Source organism: Malus domestica, chromosome 03 (genome assembly GCF_042453785.1).
Source record: "Malus domestica chromosome 03, GDT2T_hap1".
Classification (NCBI taxonomy): domain Eukaryota; kingdom Viridiplantae; phylum Streptophyta; class Magnoliopsida; order Rosales; family Rosaceae; genus Malus; species Malus domestica.
The window spans coordinates 19,838,008-19,850,915 of record NC_091663.1 but is presented as its reverse complement, the minus strand read 5'-3'; positions in this window follow the sequence as shown (position 1 = coordinate 19,850,915).

Here is a 12,908-nt window from a genome sequence, read left to right as displayed (position 1 = left end):
GAGAAGCAAGTGGGACAAATTGCCGAGTTCATGGGGCAATTTCGTGAGCAAGGAAGGTGATGCGAAATAGATAAGCACACAAATTAAACCCTCTTTTTGTCAAATTGTAGCAAAGATGTAAGTAGGGATCGTTCTAGACCGGGGATTAGGAGGGATTGCTAAACACTTGGAAACTGACTTAAAAACTCAAAAACAAAGTTTAAAACACTAAACTAGACTCAAAGAATGCAAAACTAAAGGTTAAAACACTTAAACAAACCTAAAACTCAAAACAGCAACTAGAAGGCTCAAAACTGCCTAAAAACCACTTTCTGGGCAGTTTTGAGCACCTACACTAATTTGGACGAAATTTGATGAAAACTTGAATCAAAATACTTAGAAACACAAATCAAAACACTTTCTAACTAATCTAAGACTTCAAATGAAAGGGGGATTTGTTTTGGACGAAAATTTAACACAAAACAGAAACTTGAAACTAAACAGATTGTAAAAACGATTTTGGTGAAATAGATGGATAAAAGGCTAGTTAGGAGGTTCTTCTCCACACATGTCACACTTGCAAACAAAACGATTTTCAGTTGTTCTTCCAATAAATTATAAATACTCAACGCCCCAGATTAACCGTGAATTGCACTAATTAACCCTCAGTTTTTCCATAAGTTATCAAGTTGGATGATTGCATACGACAACCCAAAACATTCCCTACAAGTTCCCTACATGAATTGCATAATAGAGATACAAGCAAGAATCATTACGTTCTATGAAAAACATAAGCATTGACGAAGCATTTGTTACTATGAATTGCATGAAACTTATGCTAAGAATTCATTCAACGCGATCGTTTCAAGCGATCTTCACTACTTGTGATTATAAGATTGTAACTATTAGGTGAAACTCCCTCATAATCTAGCATCATATTCATGCATGAAAACTAAGCGTGCACTCTCAATCAACATACACAAATAAATTATCAATAAAATAGATGAACGAATTGAATCCACAACTTATGAAATAACAACTGAATGTAATCGGATCAAATTGCAAGCATGTACATGGTTTCGAATTACCCCCCAACCAAGGGGGTTTAGTTCCTCATACTCACAACATAAAGTTTATTGAATTGAAACATCGAAGACATAAGAAAGATCACACCTAAAAATTCCAGCAATCTAAATTGCACAGCAGGAACATCTAAGAACCTTCCTCCTCTTCCTTGGTTGCGGCACAGGGGTTTGTGATGGTTTTTGGGGGTTATGGATGGTGTAGAATGGTGGAAAAGTGTGTAGGATAGGTGTATGGGACGGCTAGAGTGGTTTTGGGTCAGAAAATATGGTGAATGATGAAGGATAGGTGCTGTTGAAGATGGGGAATGGTTTCTGGCGTGAAGGATTAATTTCTGGATTATGGAGAGGGTGATAGTGTGCGGCTAGGTGTAAAAATACATATATATAGACACCTAAAACCCTAAATAAATCAGATTGGGCTAAGGTTAGGTGCGGCTACTTAAGTGGACTAGGGTTTAGGGTTTGTAAAATAGGGCTTCTAGGTGGAAAGGTGCGGCTTGGGTTTAGGAGGAATGGGCTAGGGTTTAACATGGCAGATTTTAGATGATTAGGCCCTAGGGTTCGGCATGGGTTGAAGGTCCACAAGGAAATTTGGGTTTAGGTCATCTAAAAGCCCAACGCCAAGAATAGAAACTCTCGAAAATGGAAACCTCCAAGAATAGAAACTTCCAACTTTTAGAAACTTTGGTTGCCAATTCCGATTTAGGAAAGATCGACCCAAAATGGAAACTTTTAGGCTTAGCTTTCCTACTTCAAGTAGGAAACCTCAAATCTTCAATTCTTCAATTCCATCCCAACCTTGTGTTCCAAGCATGTCCTTTTTAATCCAATCTCACATTTTGCTCCAAAAGCTCCAAATTGCATCATTTCATGTAATATGTCCTTTAAACCTGAAAACACATGAAAGTAGCTTAAAAGACTACTTTAACGAAGAAAACATAACAAAGATGCATAAGAACTAGCTAACTAAGGCGCATAAATATGCTCCTATCAAATTCCCCCACACTTAGCTTTTGCTAGTCCTCGAGCAAAACAAACAAAAGAAAGGAAACAGAACGAAACCAACTACCCAAAACAAAACCTAAACCTTCCAACGTTTGCCTCAGGGATTTCCAATGCACATGACATGTTAAAGATTGTTATCCCCACAGATTTGAGTCATCTTTACACAAGCACATACTTAATTAAAGCCACCACTTACTAATTCACAAGTAATCAATCAAAACAACGCTTTGAATGTAGTAACATGCCTTAGAGAATTCCCTCAATTCCTTACAAGATATACACTCTATTTTCACTCAGATTTTCTAACTCCACACCCTACACTAGTCATATGTGAGAAGATTGATGTAGAAATGAAACGAATGCTCACATATATGTATCACAAAGAACGCAATTTCTAGAGTTAAGAAGCATGTTTAGATATGATCTCATGAATGGAATGCTACTACTTAGATGCGAGAACCAGTGACACCATATGCTCATACCAAATTCAAACTCCACAAATTGAAACACATAACACTCAAGATAGAAGTTAAGGGTTGTAACGGGGCTTGGGGTGTTGGTTAACAAGGAAAGGATAAGGAAAACAAACGTTCTTCAAGCAATAGTAAGCAAAGCAATGAAATTGAGACTTAGAATTCACTTAGAGTGCAGAAATTAACTTTAAAACACAAGGGAAAGATTTAAACAACTCCTTAGGGCCGAATTCATTGTTTTGGACCCTTACTTCAACAAACAATACTTTGGAACTCTTTTTCTCAACTTTTCAACTCTTTTTCACACTTTTCATATTTTTTCTCTTCATTTTTTTCTTTTTCCACGAATTTTTCCTTTTCTTTTTTTTTTTTTCTTTTCTTTCCACACGTGCCTATGGCACACAAAATCACAAAAGAAATACTTCCCCCACACTAGTTTTCTGCCAACATAAATCAAAAGGAATTCAATTTGAATCATGCTTTACTACGCTTTAAGAACAAGGGTTTGGATGGTCCTAAACTAGGCTAGGTGAGGAAAACATGGGTTAACAAATAACGAAGGCTAACAAGGCTCAATGGGGTTAAAACCTACAAATCACAATGACATAGGGCACCCGGCTTTTTGGCTAAGGTGGTGGTCACTACACAACTTCATCTTGAATATGTGTTATGCACATCAATAACATGCTTTGAATGAAATGGGCATGAGTTCTAGCATTTGGAACTAAATGATGAAACGCCTTCTAAGTAGCACCCAAGCAAAGAATAATGAGATCATGCAACGACTTAGAAAACAAAGAATGCACAGAGTTTAACTCTCCAAATAAACGTTTAGGCTCAAGTCTTACAAGGTTGTAGCGTTAGTTTGAGTTTCTTCCTTCAAGCATGTTACAAAAACTAATTTTTTTCTTTTATGATTGCATGTGAATTCATAAGTTATAACCACAACTAAGCATAACAAAGAGTAAATCAAACTTTCATCCATGTTAATCACTCTCTTTAACAGCCATGTAATTACAAACCGAATCCTCATCATTGTGTTGGAAGGTACCCTAAGACACAAACAAACACACAAAAACAACTCTTTTTGGGTTTTTAAAACAAATTTTTAAATTTTTTATGTAATTTTCGGATTTTTACTTCAAAACACACTAAAACACATCAAAACTGCTCAAAAACACTTAAAAACAGCAAGGAACAAGTCTTCAAGTTTAGGGTGATAAAATCCCACGAATTTGCATCTAAAACACTTAGTTACCCCCCCCACACTTAAATCAAACATTGTCCTCAATGTTTCAAGCATAAAATCAAACTAACCAAAAAGAAACATAAAACAGCAAGTAAAACAACTAAATAGGCAGATTCAAAATAAACAACAAAGAGAAGGGTTTAGGAACGCAAATCTGGAATTGGAGTGATTCCTTGGGCTTCCTTTGTTGAATTGCATGGGTTGCCTCCCAAGTAGCGCTTTCTTTAACGTCGTACAGCCGGACGAAAAGCCCTTTTATTCTCCATTTGTGCTCACGGCACCCAAAGAAATATCCTCCACGGTTTGTTCAACAAAGTTCTCATAATATGGCTTCAAACGGTGTCCGTTCACTCGGAATTCATGACCTGTTTTGAGACTTTGAATCTGGATGGCACCATAAGAAGATATGTTAGTAATAACAAACGGTCCAATCCACTTAGAACGTAACTTACCGGGAAACAACCGTAACCGGGAATTGAACAATAGCACTTTCTGCCCAATTGAGAATGATTTCCCACGGATCATGTTGTCATGGAAAGCTTTGGTCTTTTGCTTGTAAATGCTTGCATTATCGTACGCCTCAAGCCGTATCTCATCAAGCTCATTCAATTGCAATCTCCTTTGACTTCCTGCTTCCTCGAGGTTCATGTTAAATCTCTTAATGGCCCAAAGTGCTTTGTGCTCCAATTCAACAGGAAGATGGCACGCCTTGCCATAGACAAGTCGGAAGGGGGACATCCCAATGGGGGTTTTGTACGCCGTACGATATGCCCAAAGTGCGTCATCAAGTCGTAGACTCCAATCCTTCCTCGTTGGCCCAACGGTCTTCTCTAGGATTTGCTTGATCTCACGGTTGGAAACCTCGGCTTGCCCATTAGTTTGAGGATGGTAAGGTGTAGAAACCTTATGGGTGACACTGTATTTCCTCAATAACGCTTCAATGGTCCGATTGCAAAAGTGTGACCCTCCGTCACTAATGATCACTCGTGGCATTCCGAACCTTGCAAAAATGTTAGTTCTAATAAAATCTGCAACCACTTTAGAATCATTAGTTCGGGTGGCCTTTGCTTCCACCCACTTCGACACATAATCAACCGCAAGCAAAATATATGTAAAACCATACGAAGAAGGAAAAGGACCCATAAAATCAATACCCCAAACATCAAAAATTTCAACATTTAGGATAGAAACCTGCGGCATTTGGTCCCTAGCACTAATACCACCCATTCGTTGGCATTTATCACATGTTAAGCAAAAAGTTTTAGCATCTTTAAAAATACTAGGCCAATAAAATCCACATTGTAACACCTTAAGGGCTGTGCGTTGTGTACCAAAGTGCCCTCCACATGCATATGTGTGACAAAAACTCAAAATTGAATGACATTCAGAATCGTGCACACAACGACGTATAATCTGATCGGGGCAAAATTTCCATAAGTACGGATCATCCCACACATAAAACCGTGCATCATGCCTAAGTTTATCACGTTGGTGCCTAGTGAACTCACTTGGAATACGTTTTGACACCAAAAAATTAACAATATCGGCATACCAAGGTGCACTAACCTTAATGGACAGCAATTGTTCATCGGGGAATGTCTCCAAAATCGGCACCAACTCCTCATTATGCACCATTCGGCTTAAGTGGTCCGCCACCACGTTCTCACTTCCCTTCTTGTCCCGAATCTCTATGTCGAACTCTTGAAGTAACAATATCCATCGAATTAGCCGTGGCTTGGCCTCCTTTTTGGTGAGCAAGTACTTCAGAGCTGCATGATCAGTGAAAACAATTACTTTAGTTCTAATTAAATATGATCGAAATTTATCTAAAGCAAAGACAACGGCAAGAAGTTCTTTTTCCGTAGTGGAGTAGTTCAATTGTGCATCGTTCAACGTCCGTGAGGCGTAGTAAATGACATGCGGCCTCTTGTCTTTTCTTTGTCCTAAAACAGCTCCTAAAGCATAGTCGGACGCATCACACATGAGCTCGAAAGGTAGACTCCAATCCGGTGGAACAATGATGGGTGCCGTGGTCAACAACTCCTTGAGTTGGTTGAATGATGCCGTGCACTCCTTGGTGAATTCAAAAGCCACTTCTTTTGTAGGAGTCGGCAAAGAGGTTGTGCTATCTTCGAGAAATCTTTGATAAATCTACGATAGAATCCTGCATGACCAAGAAACGAACGAACCTCTCTAACCGAAGTCGGAGAGGGTAAGTGACGTACAAGATCTATTTTCGCCTTATCAACCTCAATACCCTTTTCAGAGATTATATGACCTAAAACGATACCTTGTTTAACCATAAAATGACACTTTTCCCAATTAAGTACAAGGTTAGTTTCAACACAACGTTTTAGGATCACACTTAGATTATGCAAGCAACTATCAAACGAATCACCAAATACGCTAAAATCATCCATAAACACTTCAATTATCTTTTCTACATGATCAGAAAATATGCTCATCATACATCTTTGAAATGTAGCAGGTGCATTACATAAACCAAAAGGCATGCGACGATATGCAAAGGTACCAAACGGGCATGTAAAAGTGGTTTTTTCTTGGTCCTCGGGTGAAATGACAATTTGATTATAACCAGAATAACCATCAAGAAAACAATAAAAAGCATAACCCGCTAACCTCTCAAGCATTTGGTCAATGAACGGCAATGGGAAGTGGTCCTTCCTCGTTGTGGTGTTTAGCTTCCTATAGTCAATGCACACCCTCCAACCGGTTTGAATCCGTTGAGGGACAAGCTCATTCTCAGCATTAGCTACCACCGTCACTCCTGATTTCTTTGGTACGCATTGAACCGGCGAAACCCACCTACTATCCGAGATTGGATAGATAACCCCACAATCTAGAAGCTTTATGATCTCCTTTTTCACTACTTCCATCATCGGAGGGTTGAGACGGCGTTGAGCCTCTCTAGTTGGTTTGGCCCCCTCCTCAAGAAATATGTGATGCATACAAGTCGTAGGGCTTATACCTTTGATGTCGGCCAATGTCCAACCTAGAGCAGATTTGAACTCCTTCAAAACGCGAAGCAACTTCTCCTCCTCTTGTGTCGTGAGGGAAGAGGAAATGATGGCAGGTAATGTTTCCTTTTCTCCCAAGAAAATGTACTTCAGATGGCTTGGCAAAGGCTTGAGTTCAAGGATAGGTGCCTGAATTATAGATGGAAGCAATTTGTTAGTCGAAATGGGAATGGACTCACGGTTAGTATACTTACCATCAAGCTTAGGTAAGGACTCAAGGGCAGCCACAACTTCAAGTAATTCCTCACTAGGGGGCACGGCATGGGATGAACCATGTATGCCGTGAGCATGCATGCAATCAGCCCCCTTTGTTTTGAGTTCCATGCCTCGTGTAATGACTTTTTCAAGCGCATCGTCATTTAAATCGTCGAGATATCCCTGCGCCAAAGAGTCAATTATATCAATAGAAAAGCATGAATGGTCCTCACTAGGGTATTTAATGGAATCAGAAATATTAAAATTAACAACTTCCCCATCGAATTCCATAGACAAAGTTCCACTATACACGTCAATCTTCGTCCGGGCCGTCTTCATGAATGGCCTTCCAAGTAAAATGGGCAGCGAAGGAGCATGGTCCGATTCATCCATTTCGAGGACATAGAAATCCGCTGGGAAGACTAAATGATTAACCTGCACAAGAACATCTTCCAAAACTCCCTTTGGATAGGCGTTAGATCTATCGGCCAATTGTATTATTACCCCATCATTTTTCAATGCTCCTAAGTTCATAGATGCATAAATGGAATATGGCATAACATTTATAGAAGCACCTAAGTCAAGCATGGCAGACTCAAATCTAGTATTCCCAATAACACAAGGAATGGTAAAGCTACCTGGATCTTTACATTTGGGAGGTAATTTGCGTTGCAAGATGGCGGACACATTCTCACCTACCTTGACCACTTCCTTGGTCGCCATCCTCTTCCTTGTGGTACACAACTCCTTCAAGAACTTAGCATACCTCGGAACTTGCTTGATTGCATCTAACAAAGGTATGTTAACTTGAACTTTCCTAAAGGTTTCAAGGATATCCTTTTCGGCCTCTTCTTTCTTCGTTTGCATGAACCTACTAGGAAAAGGCACATTTGAAGGGAAAACATTATTATGAACTGGATTGGACACGTTCTTACCTTTGTGGGACGAATTGGGCAGATTTGGGACATTAGGGATTTGCGGCAAAGGTGGAACCACCTTTGCCGTGGGCTGCTTTGATGCCTCCTCTTCCAATTCCAAAAGTTCATCCTCATTATGACCTGTTTTTGGTGTAGAACCTGCCCCAACTTCCTTACCACTTCTTAGGGTGATAGCTTTGGCACTTTCGAAACCTCCCTTCGGATTTGGAATGGTGGAACTAGGGAGTTGTCCGGGATCTCGAAACTTACCTACAAACTCGGCAATCTGCCCAATTTGTTTCTCAAGTTGATCCACCCTTTTATCTTGGTTTTGCATAGCCTTAGCTTGATCTTCCTGCCCATTAGACAACTTAGTTAGTATCTTAAGAAGTGCATCATTGTCAAGAGACGTACCTGAGGCACTTGGGCCGGATTGGGCTTGATTTTGGGGTGGGCCGTAGGTTTTGGGAAAGAACCCCGGGGGTTGTTGCCTAAAGCCTCCTTGGTTCTGAGGTTGCTGGGGATCCCTCCACTTGAAGTTTGGATGGTCTCGCCACCCCGGATTATATGTGTTGGAGTATGGATCGTGTCTTGACTGATTTTGGCTTTGAAACCCAATGGCATTCGCACTCTCCCATCCGCCATTCTCGATGAGTTGAGGACATTTTTCGGAGACATGTCCTTGGATAGAACATACGCCACATATCACAGGTCCTTGCATCTTCATTCCCTCGGCCATCTGTGAAACAATAGAAGTAAGATTAGCCAATTGTGAATGAAGATCGGAAGTCGCACTTACCTCATGTACATGGTGCCGTGAGGGTCCTCTTTGGCCTACACCCTCGTACTGTTGAGCGTTCAACGCTCTATTAGCAATCAAGACCTTGGCAGCCATGGGTGTTTTATCCACCAATGCTCCGCCCGCCGAAGCATCAAGCATTTGACGTTCTAGAGGTAGGAGGCCCTCGTAGAAATATTGCAAGAGCAATTCCTCCTTCATCTGATGCTGTGGACAAGAAGCAACAAGTGATTTAAACCGTTCATAATATGTAGGAAAAGACTCACCTTCTTCTTGCTGAATTCCGCTTATCTTTTTGCGTAGGAGGATGATGCGAGAAGTTGGAAAGAACTTCTCCAAAAACGCTCTCTTCATACTCTCCCAAGAAGTGACAGTGCCGGGAGCTAACTCATATAACCAATCCTTGGCTTTATCCATCAAAGAGAATGGAAAAGCCTTCATCTTCAATATATTTCCGTCAACATTGACGGGAGTCATACTAGAGCAAACTACTTCAAATTCTTTCAAATGTTTGTTAGGATCTTCCATGGACAAGCCATGGTATTTAGGAATATGATGAAGCAAACTTGACTTTAATTCAAACTCATCCGTCTTACCTTGGGCAGCCCTAGGGTATTGGATGCACAAGGGTGCGGCATTATCCAAACCCGAGGCGGAGAGCTCCTTGAGTGTACGATTGTCCATGGCCATGCCTTGGACTTCTTCAAATATCCCTGCCGTGGCTTCCTCCTCCTCTTCTTGTACGTTTTCTTCAAGGTCAGATTCGGAATTGGGTGGATGGTGTTCTTGCTGGTTTCTAGCTCTTCTTAACTTCCTCTCAAAATCGTCGTCAAAATCCAAGATGTTTGTACGAATCGGTTGAGAGCTTCTAGTCATACATTAGTACCTAAGAAACAAGAAACAAAATTTAGGTCAGAAACTTAAACAAAGTCAGAAACAAAGTGAAATAAAAGAAACAAAAACAATCCAAGGGATTAGCAACTTTGCTAATCCCCGGCAACGGCGCCAAAAATTTGATGCGAAATAGATAAGCACACAAATTAAACCCTCTTTTTGTCAAATTGTAGCAAAGATGTAAGTAGGGATCGTTCTAGACCGGGGATTAGGAGGGATTGCTAAACACTTGGAAACTGACTTAAAAACTCAAAAACAAAGTTTAAAACACTAAACTAGACTCAAAGAATGCAAAACTAAAGGTTAAAACACTTAAACAAACCTAAAACTCAAAACAGCAACTAGAAGGCTCAAAACTGCCTAAAAACCACTTTCTGGGCAGTTTTGAGCACCTACACTAATTTGGACGAAATTTGATGAAAACTTGAATCAAAATACTTAGAAACACAAATCAAAACACTTTCTAACTAATCTAAGACTTCAAATGAAAGGGGGATTTGTTTTGGACGAAAATTTAACACAAAACAGAAACTTGAAACTAAACAGATTGTAAAAACGATTTTGGTGAAATAGATGGATAAAAGGCTAGTTAGGAGGTTCTTCTCCACACATGTCACACTTGCAAACAAAACGATTTTCAGTTGTTCTTCCAATAAATTATAAATACTCAACGCCCCAGATTAACCGTGAATTGCACTAATTAACCCTCAGTTTTTCCATAAGTTATCAAGTTGGATGATTGCATACGACAACCCAAAACATTCCCTACAAGTTCCCTACATGAATTGCATAATAGAGATACAAGCAAGAATCATTACGTTCTATGAAAAACATAAGCATTGACGAAGCATTTGTTACTATGAATTGCATGAAACTTATGCTAAGAATTCATTCAACGCGATCGTTTCAAGCGATCTTCACTACTTGTGATTATAAGATTGTAACTATTAGGTGAAACTCCCTCATAATCTAGCATCATATTCATGCATGAAAACTAAGCGTGCACTCTCAATCAACATACACAAATAAATTATCAATAAAATAGATGAACGAATTGAATCCACAACTTATGAAATAACAACTGAATGTAATCGGATCAAATTGCAAGCATGTACATGGTTTCGAATTACCCCCCAACCAAGGGGGTTTAGTTCCTCATACTCACAACATAAAGTTTATTGAATTGAAACATCGAAGACATAAGAAAGATCACACCTAAAAATTCCAGCAATCTAAATTGCACAGCAGGAACATCTAAGAACCTTCCTCCTCTTCCTTGGTTGCGGCACAGGGGTTTGTGATGGTTTTTGGGGGTTATGGATGGTGTAGAATGGTGGAAAAGTGTGTAGGATAGGTGTATGGGACGGCTAGAGTGGTTTTGGGTCAGAAAATATGGTGAATGATGAAGGATAGGTGCTGTTGAAGATGGGGAATGGTTTCTGGCGTGAAGGATTAATTTCTGGATTATGGAGAGGGTGATAGTGTGCGGCTAGGTGTAAAAATACATATATATAGACACCTAAAACCCTAAATAAATCAGATTGGGCTAAGGTTAGGTGCGGCTACTTAAGTGGACTAGGGTTTAGGGTTTGTAAAATAGGGCTTCTAGGTGGAAAGGTGCGGCTTGGGTTTAGGAGGAATGGGCTAGGGTTTAACATGGCAGATTTTAGATGATTAGGCCCTAGGGTTCGGCATGGGTTGAAGGTCCACAAGGAAATTTGGGTTTAGGTCATCTAAAAGCCCAACGCCAAGAATAGAAACTCTCGAAAATGGAAACCTCCAAGAATAGAAACTTCCAACTTTTAGAAACTTTGGTTGCCAATTCCGATTTAGGAAAGATCGACCCAAAATGGAAACTTTTAGGCTTAGCTTTCCTACTTCAAGTAGGAAACCTCAAATCTTCAATTCTTCAATTCCATCCCAACCTTGTGTTCCAAGCATGTCCTTTTTAATCCAATCTCACATTTTGCTCCAAAAGCTCCAAATTGCATCATTTCATGTAATATGTCCTTTAAACCTGAAAACACATGAAAGTAGCTTAAAAGACTACTTTAACGAAGAAAACATAACAAAGATGCATAAGAACTAGCTAACTAAGGCGCATAAATATGCTCCTATCAGAAGGTTGCCTAGTTCAACGGTTGTCAATCCGAGGGGAGGAGTCGAAATTGCCAAGGCCATCATGCTAAGAAGCGGAAAAGAAGTGGGAACCGAGCCAAAACCATCCAAATCTGCCCTCAAGGAGGACGAGAAGTTGCAAATAGAAGAGGAGGAGCAAGCAAAAGCCACGGCAAGGATTGAGCAATCCTTGCCGCAACCACCCAGGCCATCCAATTCGGCCAATAAAGGTAAGGCAGGTACAATTCAAGTTAATTCTAATGTTATTCCTCCGGATGTACCCTTTCCTAGCAGATTTTTGCATGCCAAGAACGAAGAAGAGGAACAAGACGTTCTTGAGACGTTTAGAAAGGTGCATGTCAATATCCCTCTCCTCGATGCTATAAAGCAAATCCCGAAGTATGCCAAGTTTTTGAAGAAGCTTTGTACAACAAGGAAACGGATTCGGGAGAAAGAGGTGGTACACGTAAGTGAGAATGTATCTGCATTGTTGCAAAGAAAGTTACCACCTAAATGCAAAGATCCAGGTAGTTTCACTATCCCTTGTGTTATTGGCAATACGAGGTTTGATCATGCTATGTTAGATTTAGGTGCATCTATAAATGTCATGCCATATTCTGTTTATGCATCTATGAATCTAGGAAAGCTTAAAAATGATGGTGTTATTATTCAATTAGCCGATCGATCTAATGCATATCCCAAAGGAGTGTTGGAAGATGTTTTGGTGCAGGTAGACCATTTGATTTTTCCTGCAGATTTCTATGTGCTTGATATGGAGGACTCAACCCACTCTCCACCATCACCACTCTTACTTGGACGACCATTCATGAAAACGGCTCAAACCAAGATTGACGTGGCCAAGGGAGCAGTAACTATGGCCTTTGGTGGTGATATGATTAACTTTAAGATTTCTGAATCGGTAGAGAATACTAATGATGTTCGTTCTTGTTGTGCTATTAATGTAATTGAAAATATAGGGCAGGAATGTTCAACACTAGTCAAGAAGAATGTACCACAACCCACCATCGAGGAAGGAATTGGAGTGAACAACAAAGAGTGCACGGCCCCAACCTTGAAATCATCAAATCTGCCCGAGTGCAACCCTTGTGCATATGTCCATAGTGCTACCACTTCTTTGCCGTACAAAGGTAAGCCA